General features: G+C 46.6%; 1 long non-coding RNA gene across 2 annotated transcripts; it reads left to right on the top strand.

The window, feature by feature from the left end:
* The first annotated feature begins 3,451 nt into the window (after nucleotides 1–3,451).
* On the top strand, nucleotides 3,452–20,390 carry LOC146198878 (uncharacterized). 2 transcript variants are annotated; one of them, XR_014704735.1, is made up of 3 exons: nucleotides 3,452–3,587; nucleotides 15,195–15,222; nucleotides 20,238–20,390. It is a non-coding gene; the product is annotated as an uncharacterized LOC146198878 (long non-coding RNA). The 2 variants fall into 2 exon arrangements; XR_014704736.1 differs by having other exon boundaries at nucleotides 3,452–3,701.
* The last annotated feature ends 478 nt before the right edge of the window (nucleotides 20,391–20,868 follow it).

The following is a 20,868-nucleotide window of genomic DNA, read 5'->3' as shown; positions in this document are numbered from 1 at the left end:
GTCTCATTCATTCATTTTTTTTGGGCATTTCGACAAACCACAGAAAGGCAATAGCAGACATGACCGATCGGCAGGTTGCTCTGCAGTATTGTTCTTGCTGTGGCTCCACAGCGCGGACAATGTTTTGATAAGTCATTGGCGATGGAAACAATGTGAAATTCATAGAGGAAGCGATTGATAGAAAAAAAAAGAAAAAAAATCAAAACTGAGGATAAGGGTTCTTTTTTTTTTTTTTTTTTTTTTTTTTTTGTGCCGTTAGAGCGGATTTCTTCCCCTTTCGTTGTCTAAAAAGCTTCAAAGAAAATCTATCTCCTCTGAATGGGTGTGGGATGGCAGGCTTATAAATTCACCTCTTGAAGTTTTGAGGTTGAGCTAGGTTGTTGAGAGATACTGGTGGAATTAGCTTTGCGCAGCCTGTCGACAATTGCTCGTCCGTAGCGATACTTGAACACTAAATAATGTCCACAACCGAGACGCATATCTGAGACCTGGCTGATCTGCATCGCCAAGCACGTAATCACACCCGTAATAGTCAATAGTCAACTCCTGCTGTCACTATGTGGAGTCCAGATTCGAGTTTTGAAACTTCAAAAGAGGGCGTGCCGTGAAGCCTCCTCCTTTCTGCAAGACCGGTTTCCGAGGGGGTAAACAATGAAGGGAATTGTGAGGGGGGCTTCTGCATTCATGAGGAAAGTGAACAGCACATTTCTTTCCGTGTTGTATATGGGAGTACGAGCAGAGCCGGTGCGAATGCAATGCACTGAAGTGATTTGGGATCTTTTTAGTCTCCTGGCCACCCATGTCTTGTTGGGTGAACTCAAAAGCATTGAAGTGGCTGAGCTTCTTCTCTCCGAAGAGTCTCTTGGCATCAAATTTTCACGATAGATTCCTAGACAATGCTTTATAGGCGAGGCTATACGCCAATTCATTGCGTATGATACTCATGCGCGAGGGCACCCATTGAAAACGTATAGAGAAGCCTCTACTACGCAAATTATGCTAAGAGACAAATCACCAGTACAAAATTCTGAGAGCACTGTGGAATCTACACTGCAGAAATGCGAAAGCCTAAGCTTTGCTGGTGCATACGGTTCATCACGTTTGCTCTCATTATCATTATCAAGTAAATGCACCGTCATTATCATTGCTACTATAATAATTGTCCTTATCACTAACTGCACCGTTATTGTCATCGCTACTCCTCATGGTAGCCAAGGAGAATTATGATGTGTGTTTCACGATCCCGGGCGTGGCGCAGATGGTGAAAGCGGTCGGTTGGGGATCCAAGGGAATAGGGGTTCGATTTCTAGTAGAGACAGGATTTATTTATTTCTTTATTTTAAACTATCTTCCTCACGTCATCACGGGCTGTATGATGTTGTCACAATCTCGCGGTATCCCGCGGAATCTTGCGAAGAAGTGTGATACTTCTCGTGGCCGGACGGACAGGGTCATGACCACGAGTATGAGCCATTAAAGTCTCCTTAAAACCCCCAGTCGATCGTTTGAAGGGCAGAATTTTAATTAGTCAGAATTGCAAACGGTTGATCTGCTGGACAAGACCATATAGCATCTGCAAAGCCGCCTCAATAGCAACGCTTTCGATCGCTGTGGAGGACACGACTACAGTAAAGCGCACGGACCAGATTCAGAGATGCATATAGGTTACAACACTGCACGAGATGGAGGAGTACGAACAACCTGCTGCAGTAGCTCGTCGGAACGCGAAAGCACGTCGGAATGCGGCCGTGGTAACACTTAATCTTCCACCGTCGGCTTTACCGCATTCTCTTCCGCCCAGCAGAATGACCATGAGGTCGCCGCTTTTTGAGAGAACCCCCGTTCTCTCCAACTACGGCTTGTGCCCCATCATTGCTCACCTGAACCCTTGTGGTGCGATGTGTCAACAGAGCTTCCCCGCTCTTTTGTTCCGGCTTCGCTACGTCGCCCCATCTTCCATTCTCTAGATGACATATGCCACCCAGGCATTCGGGCTACTCAGTGACTTCTCACCCAGCGCTATGTTTGGCCCGGAATCAACGCTGATGTGCGCACTTGAACGCGCCTGTGTCTGCCCTGCCAGACGACCAAGGTCTGCCGTCATAACAAGACACCTTTCCAGGCCTTCCTACCACCTGGCCGTCGTTTCGACCATGTACATCTCGACATCGTGGGCCCTCTACCCGTGTCTCAAGGCTACCGTTATATCCTGACCATTATCGACCGCTTCACTCGCTAGCCGGAGGCAGTCCCCATTCCTGACATCACCGCGGAGACTTTCACGCCTTCATGTCTGCGTGAGTATCTTGATTTGGTTGTCAATAGCACCGTGATAACCGACCGTAGCCGACTAGCCGCCATCCCTGCTTGCTTCCCTCAATCATATTCTCATGGATTATGGGAAACCGTTAGGATAGATCCTCCGACTTTTTACATAAAACCATGAGATAAAGATTTGAATATGGCGAGCATATTCTGCTTCACAACGTGCAAGTACGAAAGAATGCGTTGCCACCAAAGGAAAACTCCGCTTAGCGCCAACGTGAGGAACAGTAGACGCACAATCAAGATTCGGAAATGACCAGCGTGGTTTTAATCGTTTGCTTCGTCTTCGAATGTTAAGAGGGCACTGAGAGTATTATGGGCCAAGTAGGCTCGAGCTTCGGAACTTTTTTGGGGCCGCTGTAAAAGGGTTCTCCCAGCTATAGCGTCTTTCCGAGGCTGTCAAATTGCGTTGGTAGCCTTTGTGAAATAACAAGGCTAAGAAAGGTTTTATAGTGACCTGTATGAGGCGGTAAAATCAGTTTGCCTGTTGTGTCAATAAATGGTGCATTTATATACACTTTTATTTGCAGTGTGTTTTCAAGAGAAGCACGTTTCTTTTGATTTGGTTACTAATCCAACCAATTATTGGGTTTAGATTGCCGCGTCATCATTGCGTAGCAAGCAATACGTAACCGTAAAGAGTCGCACTGTCCGGGTAGCATACGTGTCACTGAAATTAAATTCAGCAATTACATGTACGAAGACAGAAGTAAAGAAATCTTCATCGTTTGCATAGCGTCATTCGCATTATATATAAGCCATTTTGCCATTTACCTGCTTGTGAATGGACTTTTCTTTTTTTCGTTCCGATGGTTCTTTAGCAAAATGTGTTCCAGCTCTCGAAACATATTATCACCTTTAAGTGCATTCTAGCGCGTTATTCGCCGCCATTTTTGTCCTCCGGCCGCCTTTGAGGATTCATTTACATGCCAAGACAAAAAACAAACAAACAAAAAAAAAAGTGATTCGCTCGCCCCGACAGGTGCATTGTGAACGGTGGGTGTTTTGTGTCTCGTTGTCTCATCATTACAATTTAATGCGATGCCAACTTTCGGCTAACAAATACGTTATCTTTGCTGTATATATGCGCGAAGAAAGATCTCTACCGCTTAGAGTATATTATAGTGAGCCCTTCATAGGCGGCAAATTTTCGGCGCTCTTAAAATAAGCTCTGCTCGCTAGTGTAAAATACTTCAGTGCGGTTACGTTTGCGAGATTTCGTAACGCATCTCCGCCGTGCATGGAGATAATGGAATACAGAAGTAAGTAATGCGCTGAGCCTCGTACAAAACAGCAAATCCAGTTGTGCCGGTGCATGACCATGACTGCTAACATGGCAAATAGAGCAAGAAAATGGCATGCGACGTTTCTCGACGGTAAGGTTAAAGTCAAATTTTCAATTGTATTATAGGAAGAGACCAAGATATTTTGAAATTTAAAGCATTTGTCAACTCAAGGGCATGGAAGAACTGAGGAAAGAAGTTACGGAAAAACGCCCCCGCCAAGACGTGCCTGTGCTTGTTTCATTTTTTTTCTGTTCTTCATGATCGCGTTCCTGCTTTTAAAAACTGCCTCACAGGCATAGCTTTCCCGCACCTGCTCTCTCTTTCTTTTGCTCTCTCGCTTTCATTATTGATGCCACCAGAAAGGTATAAATGACGCGAAAATAGAAAATGCACGTGAAGACGAACCTCATATGAATCCCACCAACCCAAATAATACGAAAAAAAAAAAAATGTGCACATAGGGCATATATTTGCCTCAGTACGTGTGCGTACATCCGGGAGTTTCAAGAATGGCCGTACAGAAAGACACTGCCTATCGGGTTCAGAAATTTTGCACCCTGGAAGAATTCTCTTGCCGGATATTTTCAGCCATGAAAGCCGTTCATATCGCCTCCTGTATGAGTTGTGATGTTATCTTGCGATAACAGACTGCAGGGAATCTGGTCGCGTTAGAGTGGCTCAGACACGAAGGTCATTGAGCAGCATTGCGGTATGCGCTGCATATAGCGATGAATGCTGCTGTCCCCCCCCCCCCCCCCCCCCCTCTTCTACACAAAAACATTGAAGCAAGAAATGTCAAAGGCGAAGAGCGTACTCATTTATAGTTCACTTGAGGCGCTCTAAGTTAGAACAGGAAGACAAGGCCTATAGCCAGGATGTAGCTCTACGCGTTCGCCCCTTTTAGATGCTCACTGTGTTTTTATAGCCATTGCCCCTAAATGGGGAGATATTTCTCTCTCAGAGACTCACCCGAAGAGCAAAAATCAAGTGAGATTGTGTCCTCACAGACTAACGGCTCCTTCCAAGGATTACATGACGCGGTTAGTCCCGTTTTGTCCACTTTTATCTCAGGCCATAGACTGCAATCGCACGTGGACGCGGCTATGACTTCCTGCAAGGGTTGCACAAAGCGGTATAGGATCAACACTGAACAAGGCGAGAATAGCGCGATAAGCGATTATCTCCTTCTCTCGTTCCGTGTGTCTCCGTACCCCCTCCCAGTGCAATCCTGTACGCCGTTACACGTCTCATCAGTGACCATCAACTATCCTATAATATCTGGGTATACAGTGCAGCATTGGCACTTAGATGTGATGTTCTGCTATATCAAGTTATTTTGCCCCTCTTCTTCTCTAGTTTGTAGACGCTGCGCCATATTTTTTTTTCTTCAAGTGATTGTATATACCTATCAATTTTGATACTAATGCGGCTTCGCCTCTGTCATAGCGACGCTTCGAGACGTTCGCAAGAAATACTTAGACGCTCAGCACGCGTGCGAAAGCGGTGCAAAAATAGCCTTCCAAAATACCGATTTACCGCATCAGTTTTTGAGAAACTGTCTTCAAAAATCTTGGCCTATTCATCACCAGACAAGTTACTGTTAAGCGCAGTGGCTTCACCTGAACCGGCTGTTGGATCGTGAGCATCTCTTTATTCCAGCTGTATAGCCTTTAACGTGGCATAGCATTGCGAAACTTGCCCTTTGCAGCAGGCGCTCTGCGCTCGGATATTTCCGACGGCCAAGCTAGTATAAAAGCAGAAAGCGACGCGATATAACTCGGACAGCTGGGCTCGACGCCGCATTTGTCCGGCACGCGATATTGATACGCTAGCTGGTTTAGAATAGAGAGAGAGAGAGAGCCGGGTCGAAATATAAATGGTTCCGCCTTCAGAAGTTCCACGCGCCGTCTATAAATTCACGCCTGCGTCCACACGCCCACTGTGCATACAGACAGCTTCTTTTTGTTTGTTCTTTTTTTCCTTCAAACGAGAGTCCAAGCCAATCTCACGCGCTTCTATCTCGATCCGAGCAATTGTGGTCCGCTTTTTCTTTCATTCTCTCTCTTTTTTTTTTCTTTAACGTCCAGCCACAATGGTTTTCCGAGCCCGCTGTGAAACGTGAAGAAATCATTCACGGCTTTAACCGGCTCGATCGAGCATCTATTTGATCGCTCACACTCGCCGCGGAAGCCGCAGCAAACTCAGCTTCCTTTTGTCGAGCCGCTACAGCTTTCGTCACCGCCGAACATCCGCACTTTTCGCACGTAAAACCCTGCGGCATCACGCGCTCAGACAGGCAGCCAGGCTCCGGAAAGGCTGCAGTTATAGTCGAACTGTCAACGCAGGGATGACAATAGGGAGTGACCAGCGCGTGCTGACAATAATCTTGTGTCGTTGCCCGTGGCTTCGCGCGAGACTAGGAATATGTGTGCGCGCGCGCGTCTGTGATGGGAATGGCGCAACAACTCGGTTTGGTGTCCCCAGTGCCGCCGCCTCATCACCCATCGCACGAGGCCATTGTCAGTGAGCCAAGGTCGCCGCGGTGGCCGATGAAAATAAGCCCAAGCTGAGCGGCTGCGGAACGTTATCGCGGAGCCGTCGGCTGGCGCTGACACAGGCTGCCGCTGCGGGCAGCGTTGGTGCTCCCGGTCGGAAGCGCGGCGGCGCGACTTCACTCTGGCGCGCACGCCGCATTCAGCGTGCTTGCGCGACCAACCGCGCGCCTGTTCCCGTCAACAATGGAGCTCGGGACACGTGTCGCGAAGGCGGTCCAGTCTGGTTTTGGTCATTGTTTCACTCCCGTCCATCCCCTTTCTCTCTTTACATCTATGCATATTACCTTTTGCCTTCCTGCACGGATTGTATGCCTGGTTTATATTTCGCGGTAATCGGGCGTAGAAAACGACGGCGGGCCTGTATACTGTGGGGAAGAAGTATGCCCACGAGGGAGCTGCTGATCCGCTCGTGGTGTGGATAAACACGTGGTCTCCTGTTAGGCCTCGTGATGCACGCGCAAATAGCGCCATCGCAGGCGCTATTATACCCGTTGATGCACTTTGATGGGAACACACGCAAGTACACGTTCCTGTCCAGCGTGATCTGGTAATATCGCAGTGGGGCACCGGAAAAAGCATGTTGCTGCCGCATTTCATTTCCTTTTCAAGGCGGCGTTCGATTTCTGTTGCGCAATGTTTTCTACCCCTTTCGAGACGGCGATGGCGGCCGCAATGGCGTGCGTTGCCTCGTGCGATCTTCTCCGTTCGGCTTTCGTTCAAGTAGAGCGTATTATAAACCGGGAGTGTGAATGGGCTATACATCTCCAGCTGTGCTATTGTGGTACACGTCTTTCCTCGAAATGTCTTTGGCTTTCTATGACCGGAGAAAGATTGCTAGCGAGCTTTATTTAGTTGATCTCGAAGCAGGAGCTGCGCTGAGTGCAATCTGTCGCCGCAAATATGAAACGATAATAGACATTCATAGACGATGAATGAGAGCCACATAGCACGGAACGAGGAGCACAGGCCGTTAAACTTATGACAAGCGAATCTGTCGGAAAAGTGATAATTTCTTTGTAAATAACACCTATTGCTCGATATTTATTGACGCTTTGTGTAATTCGCGAAATGATATTTATGATGCTAACATCTATTTCAGGATCCACGGAAAATATCGCAATGAAATTAAATTTTCGCGCATATAGATCCTTCCATTGACTTTGGACTGCGCGTGTAAATGTTTCCCAAGATGGACAGGTAATATGTGGATAATCATAACGGTTGCTTCTCCCCAGGATTTCATCACCTTTTTTCGTTATTTTGGAACAGAGTGTTGTGCCTTTTGATGGAAGATCAAGCATTAGAGGGTTGTGATCCCAGTTAACAAAAATAAATATAGCCTTCGCCTTCATATAATTACCGACTCATATCCATCACTAGTATTCCTGGAACAAAATTTCCTCGCGCGTGGTAAAATTCTTATTATCCGTTATCGTTTTTCACCCTGTTATTGAACACGGTTTCCAGGGAGGGTTCTTACGACAGTCAGTTCGCTCTGCTCATTTACGACTTCAGTTGTAATGTTCACGATAAAGTTTCAGTTGGCGCGCTCTTTCTAGATTTCGAAAACTATTTTTAAAGTATTTTAAGAGGTGATATACCTATTATTAACCGCCAGCGACAAATACCTAATTAATTGCACCTAATTGTAATATTCGAAAGTTAATTATTAGAAATTAGTTAATTAGCTTACTAGATAGAAATATTCCCGTTTTCTGATGTCCGTCACCACTTGTACAATTGTGACGCAGAAGTCGTCTTCATGCCTCAAAGAGCCGATTTTAAATAAATAAAAAAAAAAAATCAGTAGCCGTCTTCCTCAAAACATTTGGTATAAATTTTAAATGTCTTACCAGCTATACGCTACTTACGCCTGCCGATAATTGAACGATTTATCGCCGTATATTTAAATGTAGTAACCTTCAGATGTTTTAATTCCTCAGTGAACGCATATTGACCTGGTGAAATACGTCGTTACTGCCTTTAAAATAAAATAAAATATCTGCCAGATATTTGATTGACATCATTCGCAACCATATTCAAAATACTTAACCTGCAGCTTGGTAATCTCTTGCGTGCAACACGTATGACTTAAAGCGATCATTTAAATCACGACCGAAAACGACCTTTTCACACATTGAGGTTTTTTAACTACGCTAACCGCGTTCTCTATTATTTCAGGCGAACACTACGTGTATAGTTAGTATCTCCGTCAATGAAGCCTCTTGTCGATTCAGCGTTTATTGGGTCCGAACTGAAATATGCATGCGCTGTTTGGGACCCTCGTCTAATAAATAAGCGCGCTGCAAGAAAATCTACTTGACCTATCACTTTAACGCGGCCACGTTAACAATGCGAGACACCATTCGTCGCGTTCACAGTGTGTTCAAGGGTCATCGTCGACTCTGTTATAACGCAATGTAAAATGCGGCGCACAGTGTGGTTTCTTCACCGCGTCACTGCGAGACGTTGTTGGGACTGCAGTTGTTCACAGGGTAACGCCGTTCGCCATTGATTCGCCGGCGGCATGCGGCAGAGCGTGCATGCATGTTTTCATCGCCCTTTGTGCAGCGTTCAGTGTATTGTGCAACACATTCTAAATGCGATGCACTGTACAAATCATAGCGGCACTCGTAGGTGGAGCTTCTGCTTTTGCATCGATCAATGCCATTGTATAGACGGTTTTCATTACGGGAATTTATTTGCAACTCGGTTTTCCGGCACGAAAACGCAACTTTAAGATAGCCGGACGAGTTTGGCTGCTGTCTGTGCGAAGCCTCTGCAGGCGCATGCCAGGCACTGCTACCAACTCGGACTTAGATACTTAAATTGGAGGCTGTGATTGGAATCCAGCCTTTCAGGACCCATTGGGATCCCGAGGGCCTCCCACTGTTCTATAGACAGAGGCTATGTATATTCGGTAATAACAGGTTATTTTCGCAGCCACAGGAGACGCGGTAAGTCGTGACCAGCCACCTCATTAGGAACACTCTTTCGTGTATCTCGTCGGCAACATTTTGTGATAATATGGCGATTTATTTTGGTCCAATTCTTTTATTTATTACGTTTTCGGAGCCTCACCACAATACCGGCATGTGCGCCTCGTCGCTGGCCTCAGCCAATGACAATGCAACACGCCGTACACCAAAGCTCCGGCATGTGTCATGCTAAATTATAACACAATAACGTGAAGAGTGGACATCCTTGACTGCTTTCACGTTTGACCTTCGAGTTTGGCAACTACAAAACCAAACATTAACCTTGAATTTGGCCTTCAGAATGATATACTCGATGTTGTGACAAAAGCCCATGATTATCACTCGCAGATAAAAGCTGACCGAACGTGCATCGCATCTCAGTTGCTCCAATGTACTCGACGTATGCACATCGCTGTCGGTAAACATATCTGTTCTGTTTATTTATTCAAAACACCTTACAGGCCCCAGTTCGGAGCATACAGAGTAAGAATGGTAACAACTATAAATTTACACAGGCTAAAATGAACATAAATATTAGACAAAGCAAGATGTAAAGCTAGGTGCGCGAGGTACGCGCTTCCTCGCGATATTCGTGATTCTAAGAGCTAAACGATCTGTCATTTTTTATTTATAGCCGACTACACTGAAAAGCAACGCAATTTGTCAGCACATTGTTTCTTTTCCGTAGCTCCGAAATTGCTGCTACTGTATCACGACTGCGAACCCTGTCAATTGAAATACTTGGCAGTGACTGGGATTCTTTTGTTTTGCATGCATGTATGAATGGTGTGAGCCCCACTCCGAAACGAAGATGCTAATATCTTCGGTCGCCACTACTTTAGCTTTCTCGTTATTTTTTTTTTCTTCGAATTTTCTTGACTTTAAATTTTATAGATCTCGGTATCTATGCGCAAGACATTTATTTACTTTATCCGACGTGAAGGGTAAATAATTGAGGCCATACTTCACTGCGTATTTTCCTCGTCTTTAAGCCTGCAATTCTCCACGCGATTTTATTAAATTCTACATGAGACGCGCAAGGTTTTCCTCTCATCCCCCCAAACCTCATTGTTTGAGCGGAAAGCAGTAGTTATGGAACTGCATCTATACACCTCAGTATAAAAAATTGTGCAGAGAAGAAGGGACTTGAGTTAATAGCATACTGTAACTGAAATCTAGAAAGAAGACCACGGACTTGGGCTAGGCATGGTTTCAGAAAGGATAATCTAGGTATTTGATATTTTATAGGATGGGGTAGTTCATTCTAACATCACGCAAACACTGGACCAGTGGTTTCGTGCTCCTTTGTCGTGTGCAAGCATACAACACTCAAGTGAATTCCAATTCTCTTTGTCTCTCTCTCTCTCTCTCTCACACACACACACACACACACACACACACACACACACACACACACACACACACACACACACACACACACACACACACACACACACACACACACACACACACACACACACACACACACACACACACACACACACACACACACACACACACACACACACACACACACACACACACACGCACGCACGCACGCACGCACGCACGCACACACACACACACACACACACACACACACACACACACACACACACACACACACACACACACACACACACACACACACACACACACACACACACACACACACACACACACACACACACACACACACACACACACACACACACACACACACACACACACACACACACACACACACACACATCAGTTCATTTGGAGAGAATTAATCATCTAAGTTTCCAGTTTCCAAATCAGGAGACGTTCTACGCCTTATTTGAAAAGCGAACTTACCAGTGGTTTCCCTATTCTGCAACTAGACTAGTTTTAAGAAGCGTGTCAGTTATTCAATGATTAAAGAGCGAAATTTATGCATCGAGTCGCGCACGTAGTTTTTGAACACGACTCTACCGCGCATATTGGTCTCTGAAATGCTCATCGTGGTATTCATCGCTGCGCACGAGAGTATTATGCCATCGCCGCAGCTGACCATACCTCTCGCACTGGGAAGGAAACATCGTCGTCTTCATCAAGTTCCAACTGCAAAACACTCCGCGCGCTGCAGTCAACCTCATCATCTTTATAAAGTTTCATCGATGCCACTCCTTCATTGTACCTTACGTAAATATGCCATACACGTACGCCATATGGTCGAGTGCGGCCGAGGCCCGCTAGCGGTGTCGGGGTAATCCGCCTGGTGGCATGACAGAACTCGCAATGCTATCGCACTAGTGCACCTAAGCAGGCTTAAGTCCACCGCTGGAATTTTCGTCATTGCTCTTCCCCCTCTTTTTTTTTTTTGCCCCGAAAAGTCGAGATAGAAATTTACCTTCCTTGAAATCTCGTCAGCCACTCGTCGCCTACTACTCTTCGTCTTTCAAAATGACGGCTTGAGGGGCTAGTTGGTGCTGCATAATACCCAGAAATGTGGCGCAACAAACACAACTTGAGTGTACTTGAGTGTAGAAGAAGAGGAGTGGTGAAGAGGAAGTGTTTTCAGATCCTTATTACAATTGGTAGTGTGCGCGTGTGTTGTGTCTCTTCGCTTGTGTTTGTGTTTGTTGCGTCACATTTCTGGGTATTATTCTTCGTCTTTCCTCTATAATTTCCCTCGCCCTTCCTACTATCAAATAGAAGGGGATTCCATGCCTTTAACCAGCCAGCCGCGGATTCAGACGGACGGAGGGAGAGATTTTTCAGACTTACGGTCTCAGTGCTGACGCATTAAAAAGACTGAACAAGGAAATGCTTGTACAGCATGCACAGATTGTTGAAAAATTTCTGCCTTGAATGAAGCAGCATGTGGACGCGTGCTGATAAACCAACGAAGACCACCTGGGCGAGGCGTGAGGCGGAGGCCAGAGGGTTCCTGGACTTTGAAGAGCCTTCCCAGGATACAATAATTTTTTTTTTTTGTTGATAAAGTTTATTTCTTCTTCTCCCGGTAGGGCAGTTCTAGTACCTGCGTCGGTAATTAGGTCTGGACTTGCTTCTGGACTCCACTTCTAGAGCGGCGGCTGAACGTATAGTTAGCAAAAAACACGATAAAATAAGAGAGTTCACAAGTGCGCTTTTAACGCGGAATTCAGTTATGGTTATGACTCCCATTGCCGGTCCTCGTTCACGTATATGAACTTTGTTGCTTGCTTAATCCCTAACTTTTATTTTGTGCACCTATTATCCCACACATACTATTACTGTATATTACTATACTGTATACTAATACTGTACACAGGTGTAAGCTATACCACACTGCGTGAAATACCACCCCACGTAGATATAATTCCTCGCTTTATCCAAACCGTGCGAATGTACCTGCTTGGCATAGGGAGAGATCGGCCACTCGGGATCCAGGCGCCCTGGATCACGCCTTGATTGCATCACAAACTTACTCACGCACTCACAAAGGCCACCTCTACGCATTTATCGCATTATAATATGGCCACAGATCTCTTTTTAGAGTCTCTTTTAAACCATAACTCTCCAAGTTTCTACTGCCTTAACTCTGCAAGCCATGCGGTGAAGTTGAATCACTAAAGCATTACGTATAACTCTTCGAACTTGCATACACGTAATAATCTCCTGTCGACAGCTAAATGTATTGCAATAGAAATGGTTATTTAATATCTTTCAAATTAACTCTCCTGTGCTAGCTGTAGTATAGTTACTCTTAAAACTTCCTCTCATCCGCCAAACTACATCTCTGTCGTCTGTATGGTGCGCGTGGCTTCTCTTCGAAACCACTCCATTGCACTTAGAGACCATTGAGTACCTTTCCTTCGTGTCAGATGCTTTTCTCTTTCTCAATTTCTGTTCCTATGCCGATTTCGACTACGATGCCATTAAGTCCCGTGTGCTCCCTAACTCCGCTACACTGCCGTTGAGGCCAAGATTTTCCCTTTCATTGTTTCCTGCGCATTCCTCAAATGAAGCTTAAGAGTTTTCGTTGACCTCTGAGTTTCCCCTCCGCAACGAAGCGTCAGCAACGTACCATTGTTACATACATTCGGCTTGAGGGATACTAATAGGTAGCTGTTCATGACCTGCCAGCAGCCTATAGCTGTCAGTACACTACTCTCCCCTCCATTATTATTGCGCAATACTACTCGCACTTTCAAGCCTTCGCGTGACCCGGCCGCAGTTACGTCTTACCCACGTGACGCTGTGACGTCACACCCCACGTGACACACGGGCTGGCAGGAGCTGCCAACTTGGGTCTCTCATTTCACATGGGACGGTTAGGTCAGAATCAGCCTGCTAGAACTCTGGCAGTCACGTTACCCCTATAAGCCACTAAGGCACGTTCATGCGGGTTGGTTAAAGCGGGGCTTTATGAGGAAGAAGAAAAAGAGAAGAACGCTCGGTCACCCGCAGCTAATGCTTTCGCTCAATATTTGGTTCAGCAGCATTGAACCCTTGTAATTGGCATAGGGTTATCCGTTTTTGGTTAAAACCCGATTTAACCCGGTGTTTGCACCCCGAACATATTCCTAAAGAATCGAGTAAAATCTGATTTTTCCCGGTTTTTGGAACAACTGTGCGCACGGAACTTGTTGAAAGCTCGCATGAAAGCGCCAAAGCAGAAGCTATTCGAGGGATACTTTCTGATAAAGAGGTTTTTTATGCGATGGCAGTCTTATTGAGAGATGCACTCGAGCCCCTTTTAGATATCCAGAATGCGCTTGAAAACGGAAAACTTCTGATGCCAACTTTTGATCACATCGTAGAGGTCAAGCTACAGCAGACTGTCAACGCGTTTTCCACGATGACTGTTAAAAGCGATCGACCAAACGGTGTTTTGTCTTTGCTACCTAAGAGCAGTGCTGCATTAGTAAAAACGTGTTCTGAAGAGTTTTTCGCGAAAATCTCCACAAAATTGGGCTACACCCTGAAACTGAACGTTTCAGACAAATTTAGCCAGTTGACAATGTGGAAACTGGATCCATTCCAGAAGTGGCTGCAGAGTCAGTCGTCTGATGACTACCGACCTCTCTTAATTTCGTGACGGGCGGTGTAGAATCGCTTCGCAGGGAATTTAACCAGTACTTGCTGGAAGCAAGCCCCACAAATGAAAGTGTTGAACTGATGGACTATTGGAACGACGCACTGGGCGTTATCCCAAGCTAGCAAATGCAGCGTTGACGTTATTTTGTCTATAGCTAATGGCAGCTATGACGTTGCGCGAACGTTATCTCAGCTAATTCAGAGATCCGACAAGTCTCGGACGGAATCTGAAATGTTTCGCATGCAGATGATTATGTATGTTAATAAGGGCGTGTAAAACGTCAATGACCAGCTCACGTGAACGGAATTTTTCTTGCTCCAAAACTGACCGTTGGACATCGCTGCGACTAATAATTACGACAGAAACGCCGAATTATGAAATACTTTCTTCAAAGGAGCCGAAAACGTAACCCTAATTGTTACCCATCAAGTAAAGCAAATCGAATAAATTATTAGTTTGTAAATTTAACCCGATAAAACCCGAATTTCGGAGTGTTTCCACGAAAAACTCGATTTCTCTCCTATTATCAAGTTGAAAACTAACGCTCGACTTATACCCCCGAATTTGAAAAAAAAAATATAAAACCCGAAAGGGAAAAACCCTAATTATTCACTCTCATGATCCGGATCTTTGGTCGGTACCTGTGCTAAGTAAGCGTACTACTTCGTTGTACCTTCCAACGCCGCGCTCCATACTGTAAGCCGTTGGTTCCCTTCTGAGGAAACATTGTTTTAGAATTCTTGCTATTAATATTTAGGTCCCCTGTTATGCTCCAACTGTCTATAAGTCCTCGATTACATTTTTCAATTTGGAATCTTGATTTGTTTAATAAGGCGATATCGGCAGCAAATCGGAGATTGCATTAAGTTTTATCCTCCGCTTTTTTCAGTTAATTTCTCTGAATACTTCCTGCAAACATGCTCTGAAGTAGTAGTGGAGAAATCGTGTTTCCGTGCCTGATATCCTTCCTGATTGGTACTTCATTCATTTTCCTTTGCAGAAGTATAATCGCTGTGTAAACGTCTTAGGTATGTTCCAGCTCCTTTACATATGCCTCTTCTTACCCTGGTTACGCGATGATCGAGTGCTTTTCCGCAATATGTAGATGTTATATGCTTAGCTTGGAAATTGTTCTGGGCATTTTAAATCACATAATTGATAATCTGACTGTAATATTTTGTCAGCCCCTCAGAAGGCCGGCTTGGTCCTTTGGTTTATTGAAGTCTAAGGTAGATTTAATTAGATTTACAAAACATCTTAGTAGATGTTTTTTAAATAACCGATATTAAACTGACGAATTTATTATTTTTCAGGTTCCTAATAATCGCTTATGAATTGAGACAATCTGATCTTGTCAGCATTAGAGCTCACTCAAATTGTCTCAGTAATAATGGAGTAATTACTCATTGACATCCATCCAAGCGTAGCCATACGGCTACAAAGGAAAGCTATACAATTTTTTCAGAAACTGCTTAGTTAAGGAAAAATTCATCCTGCTCCGGGGATCAAACACGGGACTACCGCTTTTTCGGGGCAGTCGTTCTACCAACTGAGCTAACCAGGACGGTCAGCAGAACAGATGGTAGGGCGAGAGCGAATTGATCTATAACTCGAAGTGGGAATGGTGTTGGTGAAATATTTAGGGGAAACACCCAAGGTGGAGTAGATTTGTAATAAGGGAGTAATTACTCAGCTTTATAGCTTACCTTTGTAGCTGTATGGCTGCGCTTGGGTAGATATCAATGAGTAATTACTCCCTTATTACAAATCTGCTCCACCTTGAGGGTTTTCCCTAAATATTTTACCAGTCTGTGCCAGTTCTCCTTCACTTCGACGCAAGAAGGGGGGAACAGGGTAGGCCGGCGAGGGTTTGCATATTTAGTGCGTTTGAACTGCAGGTGGCTCCTTTGCAAATCTCAAACCGCTTTCAAAATTTGATAATTTGCTCTCCTGTGTTCGCACTGCGCAATATATTTGCTCGCCATACGTCCAAAATAATAGCACAGACAACGTCTTATGCCTCACTCAGTCTCTCGCACGACCGCACAACTCATCTGGCATTAAGAATTTTGTCTCTTGTTGCGAACTGCACCAGACCTCTGCAAATACCCCCTGTGTGGGCATGTGGCAGGAGGAGAAAGAGGAGGAGAAAAATAATTTGTGCAAACAAAGAAGGAAACAACAACAATGAAACCTGACGCTGTGCTGCCATGTAAGAGCCCTATACCTTCACAGTCGGCTCCACACGCCAGCGAAACTCTCAGTACAAACAAGCAGTGACGACATCCCATCATGAAAGATGCCGCACATAACCTGGGGGCCAAACAGTGAAGAAAAAGCAGAGAAAGAAATGGAGAACAAGAGGAAGAAATAAAAAAAAATCAAGAAAGAAAACAAATTTACGCTGCATGGAATGCAGAGCTTCTCCCCACGCTGGGCTTCATCGGCTTCCATCAACTTGTGTTTCTCAGCTGCTTGGCCGCTCCCCCGCCCCCCTTAGCTTTTCCTTTTACGCGCGCGTTTCGAAGCGCGGGGGAGGACAGACCACAGGGGCTGCAGCAGCGGTGAAGCGAGTCGACCGCGCTATTACACGAAGCGCTGGCTGCGCCGCGAAGATGGGGGAGGGCGCTGTCGTTTTTACGAGTCCGACCCAGAATCTCGATACACGTCCTGCTGCTGCTTGCGGTGGAGGGGGCGATAAACACAACTGTTCTCCCAGTCGTCCTTTCTTTCCTTTCTCTTTCATATTTTGTTCCCCTCGCCTTGGAAACATTCCCTCCTCGTGCAGTTGTGACGTGCCGCTGACGAACGCTGCATAGAAAGGGAGCGCAGGGGAGGGGGTGTAAATCTGGCCGACACTGCTCTTTTGAATGCGAGCTGCCTCCGTTTTCATCGCGGCGTTGTTGGCCAAAGAGCGCGCGCGTCTGGGACCTCCGACTGCTCCTCCTGCACGAAGGATGCACATCCATCCACATCCTGCGCGTTCTTCACCTTACCGAGGCGCCCCGCGACCGCTTTGCACGTACCGTTCCGTCCCGTGCGGTTTCCGGCAGCTGGCCTGTCGGACCTGCGGAGAGAATGCCGTCCGCTCCCCACGTAAACGACGACAGTCCTCCCGTGAAGCGCGTATGGCCCCGTTGTGTGCGTCTGAGCTGATGCTGCTTGGCGGCGGTTTCACTGTCAGGCGCAATACTAGCTGGTCAACCTGATTTTCAAAGATGACGCCTCCTGTAGCGACGGTGCTTGGGCAACTGACAGGATTTTCAGCTCGGCGGAGAAGAAGCACTTGCACGCACTTTCATTACTTCTTCGGCTTGCTTTCTTCTCGAGATGGGCGGGGAAAAACGATGACTCACGATTGAAATTGTAGAGATTACTTCCGCTTATTCTGTGCTCGCGTCAAGGCGTGGTTGTGGAGTTCCGCCCGTGTTTACAAGCTCGCGATGTAACTTGAAGCGAACGAAGTCATTACTCTCGCGTTCAGAAGGTGAGAGAATGAACTTGAACATTCGATTGGCAAAACTTTGCCATGAATACAACAGTACGACCGTAACTTCCAGTCACAAATTATATGCTCTTGTCGCTGTGGTCCATCGGTCTCCTGGAGACGCAGTGGTTATTCTACTAAGGTGCGAGTTAAGGTGGCACAGAATCTTCAATACATAACCACCCGTGGTATATGGGCTCGGTTTGGTTTTTCGCATAATTAAGTTATGACTATATGTGTAAAAGAATAATGTTTCGCGAAGAACGGGAATGCGCAGTAATTATTGTACTTTGGGTGGATCGCTGAGCCGCACTTGAAAGGAAATGTTGGAGGAAAGCTTGAAATGAAGCACGGAGGTAGAGCTGCCGCAGTGGAGAGCTCTGAATTAATTTGCATCCCCTACGGTCCTTTACGTCCCTTGAAATTGCAGTGCACACCGGTGCTACTGGTTCGCGCCTCCATCGTGGTACACCCACCGCGCCCGGTATTAGATCCCATGATCTCTTGGAGTGACATGTCGTGCAACCGTGATACCGTACAACGCAAAACTTCAGCAGCCAGCACCAGCGATAAGCGATATTCCTCACTGCGTTCTTTCTCTCGGCAGTGCGGGCCCTGGACCCGTGTGCGAGAGGCACGCAATGTCCAGACACGCGAGCAGGGGCACGTGGCTAAACTGTCCCCTTCGGCACGCACTCAACCCATGCCAGTTCGTGCGTAGTGCTGCGATAGCCATTAACAGGTTGAGGAGCTCATTACCGGACACCGTGTCGCCACCACATTTTAGCGAGTTCAAGAGGGGCACACCGGGCCAAAGCGCTTGCGTCAATGCGCCTCCTTGGTGAACCGTCCCCAAGAGAGAAGTAGTAGTAACGTGGAGAGAAAGCGTAACGAACACTGGAGCCAGAGAAGCGTGCGAGTCTGAAGCACGCCAAAAACGAAAATAAAGGAAATAACATGGACTGAAGAAATGGGAGTGAGAGGGAGACCATTGTAAAGGCTGCGTGCGCGGCAGAATCACGAAGCCAAGCCAACACAAGACGGACGCGCCACTCGTGGCGTGCCAACCCTGCGTTTGAGGCGCGCTACGGTACTGCGCGCAGCTCGAGACCCCGCGGTTGAACCGTGTAACCGCACCACGGAGAGGGAAAGAGAGGAAGAGGGCGAGACAAAGATCGAGGACTGTGTATGCTCCTCGAAGGCCTCCGTGAGACGAGGAAGAGGAGGAAAGCGAGTAGAACTTCGAAAGTTGCAAAAGACGGGGAGAGCCAGCGATGTAGGCAGAAAGGGAAAGGAGCAACTCGGCGCAGCTACCTCCCTTCTCTCCCCTGCACCATCGCCCGTGCGCAACTCGCGGGGTTCAGACCTCGCCGCAGACCTCGCCAGCCCGACCATCGGCCGGGGTCGGAACGCTAAATTTAGCCGCCTAGCGTGCGTGATGCTCGAGCGAGCGACGGGTCCACGTCGAGACTGCCGAAGCGAAGGAAATCAAATAGGGAAGATAAAAATACAAAGCTCAAGACTTCAAGGATTCAACTCCTCCACCAATCCAACTTCAAGGCATGAAAAGTTGTACGAAAGTTGGGACAACAAGATGAACCAGGGAGGAGCAGTACAGAGGCTGCAGTGAGGGACCGGAGAGTGAGTTAAACGCCATGCAAGAAGTTTTAAAGGTTGGCATGGTGGGGCGCCTACAGCGGCGCGCACCGTCACCGGCGTTGCACGCTCGGGCCGCGCATCCGGTGGCGGTGCAACGTCGTGCGTGCAGACATGGCCGTCGACAGCTGCGTGGCTGTTGGCAGCCTCACCGTCTCCGGCAAGGTCGCAGCCACGCCGCACTCCTGAGTCAATCCGCGCCGTGTGCGCTGGTGCAATCGGCTGGCAGTCCGTTGAACTGGGCCCAGCCCGTGCAAACTGGGCCCTCCACTTCGAGGATGGAAACACTGCTTACTGTACACAGTGCGGATGGATGTGGATACTTGAAGCAGATATACGAGACCCCTGTGTATTACATTTTAGGCTAAGCCAGGAAGAAGAAAGGGGCATAGGCAGGTCATTTAAGGCCAAGGCTAATTTCCTATAAGGATAATAGACTGGATCACAAGGGAAGACGCGTAGCAGGAGCAGAAATTCAGGTGGGCAGATGAGATTAGGAAGTGTGGGGGAAGCAAGTGGATGCAGTTTGCACAGGACCGGGCTAATTGGAGGGATATAGGAGATATCTATATCCCTAGATAGTGTGTATAGCCAGGGTGGTAATGATGATGTATCAGCAAGCCACAGCAATCGATTAGGTTCGCTTTCCAAGCCGGGTCATTAAAAAGAATGAAAGTTGAAAACTGTTAGTTCGTAGAGGAACGAGGCACACTGATGTTTATTTTACGTTAGTCTCGAAGGATGTAATGGTGGCTGTTCGAGGGTCTAAAGCTTGTGGCAACACACTTACGCGCCTGAGAACTTACTTCTGTAGCACTTCTGTCCTTTATTGCTTAGAGGCCTATAGGCTATTACTGGAGCGGCGTTCCGATTTATGATATGCTGCTGTATACATTCTAGGGTGCTACGGTACGACATCATGTGAGAAATGTGCCTCAACGAATAAGAAGAAAATGAGCAGGTGGTTTGGGCATCTACACACACGAATGTGGAAGGCAATAGGCCACAACGGATTCTGCCAATGAAATAAATTTATAGTGACTAACTATTATATCGTTGAAAGAGGTGTACTGACCAATTTCTTTGCTCCTGGTAATTACAATTACTAAATGAACAAGAGGATTGCTCATCGCCTTTTGTAAATTTGTGTATTCTCGTTCCCGAGGAATATATTATAGACGAAGTAACGGTACACGTGAAGACGAGAAAGGACAAAGAAGAGCTTTGTGCTCTATTTAGCCAATAAGAATGTTAAGTTCGCGTCACTGCGCATGAGAGTGTAGGTACGGCGACTACGCCCCGTGAAGCATGACAGTGTGAAACTAATATACGCACATCGAAACCAGCAGAAATAACATAAATACGTGTATAAAAAGCTCACTCGGAAGCATTCCACACGCGGGCCTAAATGCGTTCGCATTCATAAACGTACGCAGTCTTGAGTGTAACTTTTATTAATGCGAGAAGAATATGTACTCCCGACTACGAGAAAAAGCACTAATCTTCAAACAGCGTGAATAAAGCAAGAACG

Source organism: Amblyomma maculatum, chromosome 2, assembly GCF_055883805.1.
Source record: "Amblyomma maculatum isolate TAMU_Amacu chromosome 2, ASM5588380v1, whole genome shotgun sequence".
Taxonomy (NCBI): Eukaryota; Metazoa; Arthropoda; class Arachnida; order Ixodida; family Ixodidae; genus Amblyomma; species Amblyomma maculatum.
This window is presented reverse-complemented; position numbering and strand designations above follow the sequence as displayed.